This window comes from Callorhinchus milii, unplaced genomic scaffold (genome assembly GCF_018977255.1).
Source record: "Callorhinchus milii isolate IMCB2004 unplaced genomic scaffold, IMCB_Cmil_1.0 Scaffold8, whole genome shotgun sequence".
In the NCBI taxonomy this organism is placed as follows: Eukaryota; Metazoa; Chordata; class Chondrichthyes; order Chimaeriformes; family Callorhinchidae; genus Callorhinchus; species Callorhinchus milii.
Genome location: NW_024704749.1, coordinates 11,046,328 through 11,056,008, shown reverse-complemented (window position 1 = coordinate 11,056,008; position 9,681 = coordinate 11,046,328).

Sequence of the window (9,681 nt, the reverse complement as noted above, 5' to 3'; positions counted from 1 at the left end):
TCAAGATTATACCCTCTTAGATTATACTGAGACCGTCACTGAGTAATCTTCTCGCTCTCAACTTGTGGATAAAATATCGAAATTTCACAGCACAGAAGGTCATTTAGTGTCGGTGCTGGTGCTCGCTCCCCCACTGGAGCTCTCTACTCTAACCCCATTCCCTTGCTATCCATCAGGGCTTTGGCTGCAGGGTTAACAGGAGTTGAGGTGGGAGGATTCCCTGCCCCCAGTGACTGGTCTGCCCTGCCAAGGCCTGCCGATGAGTCAGGTTGGGCTGTGCTATCATCAGCGGTGCCCAATGTTATTTTCCTTCCAGTACTCAGTCTAAGAGCGGCAATTGTAGAAAGAGGAATACAGTTATTACAGTCAGGGAGTTCACAGCATCTTGTGCCTCTCAGTTCTCCTGCCTCTCCTGCCCGGAGACAGATTGCCGTTGTATGACTACGATACACTCTGAAGCAGAAACTGCATTTAGTTACTCACATAAATGAATATTAGAAATACACAAAGCAGCTCTAATCCAAATCCCCTTAATCTGATTCCGCACCTCAGAAGATCATTGCTCAAGGCCCCAATTCACTGGTAAATTATGTGAAGGAAAAAGCAACAGCTGAACAACTTGACTGGAGTTGCAACAGAACATAATGTGCTTTCATAGAATCTCAACACAGCAATGATAGTAGGAACTCAGTTGTTAGTCGATTAGTGGATCACTAACCGGGGGTAATAAAACAATCAAAAAAACAAAATATTAATAATAATTTGGTCACTCAATCCATGACTATTTGTGGGACACTGCTGTGCACAATTGGATCAAAATATACAGTCAATTCACTTTACAGTATATTCTGTGAAGCGCTTTGAGACGTCTCAACGACGTGATAAGGCGCCGTACCAAACGCAACGATTATTATTATTATTATATGAGTGAATCCTTTGCTATTAGTGACTGCCTTGGAATATTCTACTCTTGTACTAACCCAACCAATGCATGTTTGCTCGCATATTCTTAAGTGATGCTGAATCTGATACTAACATTTCCAGTTATTAACAGCCTAATAATACTGAGTTTTGGTGCAGTGTAACACTTTGCAGTCGGGTGTCATTTTAAGAGGTCCTGTAGTTTAATGGTTAGAGCACTCACTCACTTCGCAAGCGAGACTACCCGGCTTTGATTCCCAGGTGGGCAAAACCTTGGGCAAGCTTCCTTACTCCGCACGCCTCTGTTTCCCAGCAGTAAGTAGGAATCTGGTTGTCAGCCAAATAGCGGAAATTCCAAACATTCCCGTTCATATTACTTTACAGGAAATCCCACTTCAGAGCTCTGAGGGAGAGAGAGAGAGAGAGAGAGACGGCGAGAGAGAGGTGGGAAGAGGTGGACAGAAAGCTCCTTAGATTGAGATTAATTGTGTACTTGGGAAGTGCCTGAGCTCATTCCATTGGAGCAGCATTCTCTGTGTTTGAGAAAAATAATGAAGGAACAATAGGTGTTTTGCCAACAGAAGCTGAAGTTGAATAATATCCAGCCTGGTTGGTAAACGTTGCCAGTCATCGGCAGTTACGTGGGCCTGTTCTTTCCCCTGCTATAATTACCCTGTACTTTGCTACTAATTATATTGTCCCTTGCGACTTGCCTCTTGGCTTGATAACAGCGGATTGTGTTTGTGGAACGCTCGTGCGTTCCTTCCTGATCAGGAGCTCTTCGTGTTACCCACACCGTTAGGGGAGGGCGAGAGGAAAGTCGGGTAGCGAGACTGAGCCCAGAGTCAGCATCACGTGGAATCCTGCAGCGCAGTGGTTAGCACCCGAGAGAACCCGGGTTCGATTCCCAAATGAGGCGAAACCTTAGGCAAGTTTCCCTACTCCACACACACGCCTCTGTTTACCCAGCAGTAGGTAGGAACCTGGTTGTTAGTCGATTGGCGGATTGCCTTCCTGGTGTAATAAACCCTCCAAAAAAAGAATCATTTGGTTATTCAATCCACGACTGTTTGTAGGACGCTGCTGCGTGCGATTGGCTACGTTTTGCCCACAAAATACACCGTCAATTCACTTTACAGTGTATTCTGTGAAGCGCTTTGAGGCGTCCCGAAGACGTGATAAGGCGCTGTGTCAAATGCCAGGATTATTATTGTTGTTAAGTTTGCCTACAGAAAAAGTAACTGCACTTCAAAGTAAGTCACTGGGCAACCTGCCCGAGACATCTCGATGTGTTTAAAAGCAAGGTTTGTTTCAGATACCAAACCCAAAACACCAGCACCTGCGTCTCGCTTGTATCTGAGCAGTTAAGACAAACCTGGGGACAAAGAGGACCTGAAACAGATGTGACGTGTTCCTATCTAATGCATTGCTACTAACCAGCACTAACAGACACTAACCTTTACTAATTTTGATTGAGTAAACTCTTTACTAACTGAGATTAACTGGTTCGTCTATAAGCTTCTCAGCCAGTCGGTCGCGCTCTCAACTCTTGAGTCAGAAGGTTGTGGGTTCAAGCTGAGGGGAGTGGGGGGGGAGAGGAGAGAGCGAAGCATTGCCGGAGGTGTTCGTCCTTCAGACGAGACGCTAAACCACTCCCCATCTGCGCTCCGTTTAGGTGGACGTTAAAGATCTCCCAACGCAGCGCTGTTGGAAACAAGGAGTTTCATTCTCCCAAATTTTAGCACCACACTGAATTTTTGGAAGATTTTTAAACTCAGACTTGGTAGGGGGGGGAAATGCCCTGTGGAAAACTGGAACCCCAATTAAAACTGAGTGAGGGGTCTTGAGTCTAGGAGCACGAGGAATTTCAGGACCTTAGGGGCTCATTGGAGCCCGATTAAAGAACAAGAAGCCGCTAGGAAACGATGTCACGGAATGGACAGCGGAAGCTGTAACGTAGATCAGAGTGTGTTCTTCAATCGCTTAATATTTCCCTCCAATCTTTCCTTCCCTCAGATTATGGTTCCACGGACATCAGCAAGAACCCTCAACGCTCTCCAATACCTCACCCCAAGTGGTCATTATGTACGCGTTAGTGTGATGGCAACATATTCAACCAGGTTGGGTTCCAATCCAGGCCCGAACCTGATGTGATTTTACAATAACTTGCAATAACCAATTGTTTGTTTTACGCAGCTTCTTATTGGGGAACAAGTGACGAGGGGAGATATCCTGCCCAGGGTCTAGGCTGGCTCTATTGAGCCAGTTTGCCAGCCTGTTGAGATAACAGGCTAGCAAACGCTGCCGTCTTTAACCCAGAGAGAGAGAGAGAGAGAGGGACGGGGGTGAGAGCGGGGTGAATGACGTTTGATTCACTAACGGATTTATAACACACTTCATTCCCTTAATTTATCGCGTCCCGTAGTGGGTTCAATTCCCGGGCGGGGCGAAAGGTTACACAAGTTTCCTGACTCCACGCGCCTCCGTTTACGCAGCAGTAACAGGAATTCAGTTGTTAGTCATTTGGCTGATCGCTTTCTGGGGATAATAATCCCTCCAAAAAAAATGTGGCCACTCGATCCACGACGGTTTGTGGGAACGCTGCTGTGTGCAATTGGCTGCCGCGTTTCGCCCTCAAATTACACAGTGAACCCACTTCACAATATATTTTGTGAAGCACTTTGAGACGTCTCAGCAAAGTGATAAGGCGCTATTTCAAATGCAAGGATTATTATTATTATTATTATTAATCCTTTCCACTTGAGGAGAGCGAGAGAAAGAGACTGATCAGCAGAATGTAAATAGTCTTATTCGCTGGTGCGAATGTTCGTCCCAGCAGAGATCGGTGGTGCTTTTCTCTCTCTCTTTCTCTCTCTCTCTCTGCTCTTTCAATTAAAATCACTTTGCCAAATACAGTCCCTAAAAAAGTGTGTTATAAAAACTGCATGGATTAACTCACAATAATATCAGAGCTCAGAGGTTGCTCTGTACTAAATCGCTGCATGCACTAACCAAATTAACACATACTAATGAGTACTAATTGTTATTTGAAGCCTGTCGGAGGTTTTCTGTGTCTCTCAACCGCTTCTTGCTAACCTTCCGCTCCCCCTTAAAATCTAAAAAAAATCTGGAATTGAATGTCCCGCGACCCTTTTCGAAAAGAGAAGGGAGTTTCTCTCTCGCGGTGTCCTGGCCGAAAATCCCCCCCACCCGTCTCGACGATGGTTGATGACGGGGATACATCCAATGCAAGGATTATTATTATTTTTATTATTATTCTTAATATTTATTCCCACGATTGGTGTTGTGATTGTTTACGCTTGAACCCTTTCTCAGCCTGACCCAGTTTCAATGCCGGTTTTGATCGTGTCCTGTGTCCTGGTTTGACCTGTGCTCTTCTGTTCCAACGCAGCTAATACAATCTCAGGCCGATGTTGTGTGAATGAAGGGAGTGAGTCCCTTGATTGGGGCTTTTGTTCGTGGTGTAAATGATCTACATTTGCCCCTGTTGATGGCTTCCTCCCCAGAAAGCTCACCCCAATGAAGCTCTCATTCCAATTGGCCAGCGACCACTAAGATGTTGCTCAGGGTCTCAACACAAGGTGTTGCCCTGCGTCTTAGCACAGCGTATTGTACGCCAATCTCATCTTTAATATCCACCGCCCCGGGTCTGGGGGAAAAATGGCCACGATCACACATCCGGGGCATCACGTCGACAATGATGCCACTTCCAGTGTGTGCCAATGACCGCACTCTGCCTTCCTGATGGCTAAGCCATACCCGGGGGGAAGGGGGGAGAGAAGGGAAGGGGTGCGGAGCTGGGGTTTAGGGGCATAGAGCAAAGGCAAATAAACCCAAACGTGCCCTATGTTTCACACAGCGGCCTGCAGACTGTATCACTGCATCAAGAGTTACCTAAACCCAGGGACTCACTCTCTGTGAGCTCACCTCAAAGCAACTGCCCTTGTAATTGTAGAGTGGCTTTCACGTCGGGAGGACGTCCCAAAGCGCTGGGCAAAGAGGGGATCACAGACACGTTTTGAGGGGGATGTGGGTGACTGAACGCAAACACTGTCCAGTGAATTCCCCCTCACAAAAATCCCTTGAAAAAAATAATAATTGAGTCACTCGATCCACGGCTGATTGTGGGACGCCCGCTGTGCACAATTGGATGGGCCCACAAAATACACAGTCACTCCACTTTACGGGATATATCCTGTGAAGCGCTTCGAGACGTCTCGAGGAATATTATTAATAGTATTATTTCCGCAGCCTCACACACACACACACTGCCGCAGTGTGCCAGCCACTGTTCCAACCACAGGACGAGCCCAGAGATTGTCAAGGGAACTTGTGTAGCACTGATTGTGTTGAGGCAATACTCAGTCAGTCCTAAACAGGTTACAGACACGGACCAGAGGCTGGGGACTGGGTTATTGCGGAGAGAGAGATCGAGAGAGAGAGAGAGGGAGACACAGAAAACTCTAATGTATTTCCTTTGTGAGGGCTGATATCTTAGCTCCAAGAGAACAGGTACTAATCCCTTGCCCTCAAGCCAGTGATCCATCGCTGGCCATTTTTACTAACGGTTACTAACACGACTAATAGTGAACCGCATACTAACATTGGAGGGCGAAGGCCCCCAAAGCTTTGCAATGCATGCGTGTCGTGTCTTCGACGCAATCTCCCTGAGGGGGAGGGGTGTGTGCGGATTGTTTTTTAAAAAATCTTTTTTTTTTACACTCTGGTCTTTATATGTTTTTGTTTGTAAAAAGCACCGTTTCCACACACCTCGACTCCACTTTTCCGCTGTTGAAAGGGACGCTGCCTTATTTGGGATGAATCCCAGTCCCCCCCCACCCTTCATTTCTCTTTCTGCCTCCCACCCACACCACCACCCCCACCCCATGAGTCGGGCTTAAGTGTGACAAAGATGACACGTGTGTTTCTGTCACGTGTTGTGAACACGACAAATGTGACACCCGTGTGTTTCTGTCACGTGTTGTGAATGTGACGAGGATAAAGTAGGAAGGGGAAGTGTATGTAAGAGGTTCCTGGGAATAACGAGAATCCCAGGAGACCTGGGAGTACAGGGTTGGGTACGCTGTCCTGGCTCCTGTATCTCCTCGCCCCCAACCCCCCCACCTCAGCCTTTCTCTGCCAACACACCAGAGCCGTATTTCACCTCTGTCCGCCTGTAAACCCCGCAGATGTTAACACAGCTGGAGCTTTGAACATTCGACCCAGATATTGTTAAATGGTCCCTTCAATACCCTTCTGTATCCCCCGTTCCCCCTCTTTGCTTCTTGACACACGGTGCCATCCTGTAGGCACCCTGACCACCCTCCAGCCGTTAATTATTATTGTTTTTAAATCATTATTATTTTTTATTTCATTAAAGTTGTTAGTGGCTTGGCGGATCGCTTTCCGGAGGGGAGGGCGGGAGGGAGGGAGAGGTCCCGGGTTCGATTCCCGGACGGGGTAAAACCTTGGGTGTTTGACGGCAGTGATGAGCAGACAGAGTGAGTGAGTGACCGGGTCTGGTTGGATGAGGAAGGCTCCCCAATCTCTGCAGGGTGGCAGCGTCCCTTTAAATGCTTTGTAGTGTATGGGAATTTCCAGGATATTCAGGCAGTAATATTCCTGTCTATAGCCACTCAGCACTGGGGCGGTGTGGGGGGAGAGCAGTGTGGGGGGAAGGGGGGGAAACAGGTACCCAGCCCCAATCATGTGGGGGCCAAACCCCAGGTCCCAAGGCTGTGTTACTATTACGCAACACTTTGCAGTGGGGGTTTGGGGTCAGCTGGGTGTTTGACACACGCGGAAACCCATCACCGTGCCAAACCCCGACTGAGAATTCCCTGCATTCCATCTACACTTGGAAATCCCAGAGCTAAATTGTTGGAAGCAAATGTGCTCTCTCTCTCTCTCTCTCTTTCCTTCTTTCTGGAGAGACGTATCCTGCTCAGCTAATTCCGGAGAGTATCGGGCGCAGGTTGGCGTGAGAGCCAAGGTTTGGAAGGAGTTGGGAGAGTGTGCGTTGTGGGGCAACTGCTGGAGTCTGACCAGCTAAGACCACACAGCTTTGCCGTTGAGAGCACGGTCTGGCAAGCTTTCCCTCTTCTTTGTCCCTTTACACACAGCCGCAGGGAGGTTAGCAGTCACCCGGTCGTGTGCTGAGTGTTTGTAAGGAGGAATTTAGTGCTTGCAAGCAGGAAATTCCAGGTGACACAGGGTGTTTTGAAGGGGTAGGGGCGGTGGGGGGGGGGGGAGGGTTAATAGGTTGCTGATGTCCCCGAACCCGTGTAGACATGTGCTCTGTGTGTGTTTTTTGCCGTTTGCAGGATATGCGTGTGTCTAACCCAATAACTAATAATGAACAAGGGCTCTGGTGTTACTAACCTCACTAACCATATTAACTGTGACTAATCAGACTGTTCTGTGCAGACCTGCTGCCGTTTAACCCCCACGCTGTGTAACCCTCCCCTTTCCGCCCCCCCCCCCCGCCCCCACCTCCCCGCCGCTTCTTTAAATCACCAGCTTCCAACATTGTTCACGGGGCTTTATCCTGCGCTATTTCTTAATGGCGTCTTGTTGAGGAATCCTATTCGGAATTCCCATCCACCAGCGATATGGTCCGAGCTCTCAGGAGGAGCGCACCATTGCCTACACCTCTGCCAAGGAATTCCTGTTAAGATTCAAGCTGTAGCTTCACCCTGTGGATTCACACTGTGGATATGTTTACTGTGTAGATTTTGCCCACAAAGTACACAATCACGACATTTTACAGTATATCCTGTGAAGCGCTTTGAGACGTCTCGCCAACGTGATAAGACGCTGTATCAAACGGAAGGATTATGATTGTAAATTAACCCTGGGAATGCTGGTGAGTCTGCACCGAACAGTCACTAAAGAGTTAACACTTACTAATCCAGTAACACTAACATGGGGACGGTGGAACGAACGATGTCAAGAGGAGAGAACGTTTCTCCTGCTCTATAATACCTTAACGGTAGGTATCAGAGGGTTTGAATTATGCTCTCTGCCAGAGTTTTCAGGGGAATTTCATCTGCAACAAAAATCTACAGTCACTACCACTTTACAGTACTTTCTGTGAAGCGCTTTGAGACATCTCCAGGTCATGAGGATGGTTGTCGTTTATGGGGAAACCTGGTGAGAGAGGGACCTTGAAGATTGGTGAGTGAAGTGAACAATGTTGTCATCATCCCAGTTTTTAGTCAATTGGCGGATCGCTTTCTGGAGGTAATAATCCCTACAAAGAAAAAATTGGTCACTCAATCCATGACTGATTGTGGGGACGCTGCTGTGCGCAATTGGCTGCCGCGTTTCGCCCACAAAATACACAGTCAGCTCACTTTACAGTATGTTCTGTGAAGCGCTTTGAGTTGACTCAACGAGGTGATAAGTCTCTGTACCAAATGAAAGGATTATTATTATTATCACCAGGTCAAATGGAAATCCCGGACAGGATGGAATTCCAAGTCCCGAAATTCAACCTAAGCCCACGAGGCTGTTTTTTTGGCCAGAATGGCGGGATATTCTTAAACCAGGTCTCAATTTGGAAGCCGTGTTTCCCTGCAGTTCAAAAAATGTTCTTCCCATATTTTTCCATCTTTCTCCCATTTGCAGATCATCCATCGCCTGCTGAGTTCCCCCCCACCACGCGCCCCCTCAGCCCAGAAAGTGGAGCAAGCAGAGACCTGGGGGCCATTGGTCAGCAAGTGGAAAGGTCTCAACAGCCACCAGGAGTCAACGTGGGCTTCGATTGCCCATGTTTGTTCTTTTCTATCCCCTCTCTCTTTCCTTCCCTCCCTCCTTCCTTCCTTCCTTCCTTCCCTCCTTCCTTCCCTCTCCTTCCAGGTGCCGTGCTTCCCTTCCACAAAGCTCTCTGTCTCTCTCCATCCAGGCAGGGCCACTTCATGTGAACCAAACAAAATGGACGCAACCAAGCTGAACTTGTTATTGTTGTTGTTGTTGTTGTTGTACTTTGAACTCGGGACCAAATCCCTGATTGTCCAGCACCTTAGGACGTCCTCCCGATGTGAAATGTAAATGTAATTTGTTGTTGTTGTGACCTTTGTGTCAGTCGCCCGTTCTCGTCAAGTCCCCCAGAGGTTCCATCTGCTCCCCATTCCTGATCGTGGATTCTTTTCTCTAATCCATGGATCCTCCGCTGCCGAGTCGGAACCTTTATTACGTCAAAAAATAATCCGGATAACTTTTATTCTTGAAACTCTGGAAAATATTGAACATTAAAATTTGTCATTTTTTTTTACCCCCCAATTTCATTTGATTTACGTCTTGTAGAACGTGGAAACTTTGCTCCTGTTTATTTGCACCTTTTTTTGGTGGGGGGGGGGGGCGGGGGTGAGAGTGGGGGTGAAACTGTTGATGGGAAATAAAAGATGCATTGACGCAGGAATGTGGGCTGTGGTTCAGTGGACGGACTGAATCATGACCTGTGTGTCAGCCCCGGCTCTGTCGGTCACACTCTCGCCTCTGAGGCTTCCTGAAGACCACAAGGGGCAGTGAACGGTCAAAGGGAACAATGGTTCCTCTCGAACCCCACATTGACCGATCAGCAACGCAACCACGATGCACCTCTGAGCTAATCAGCGCTCATTGCCAGAGCCCTCATTGTTCGGATGAAACATTAAACTCCCCCCCCACCCCCCCCCCCCCCCCCACCCTCTGTGCCTTCAAAGATCTTGTGGGACTATTGGAAAAGAGAAGGGAGTT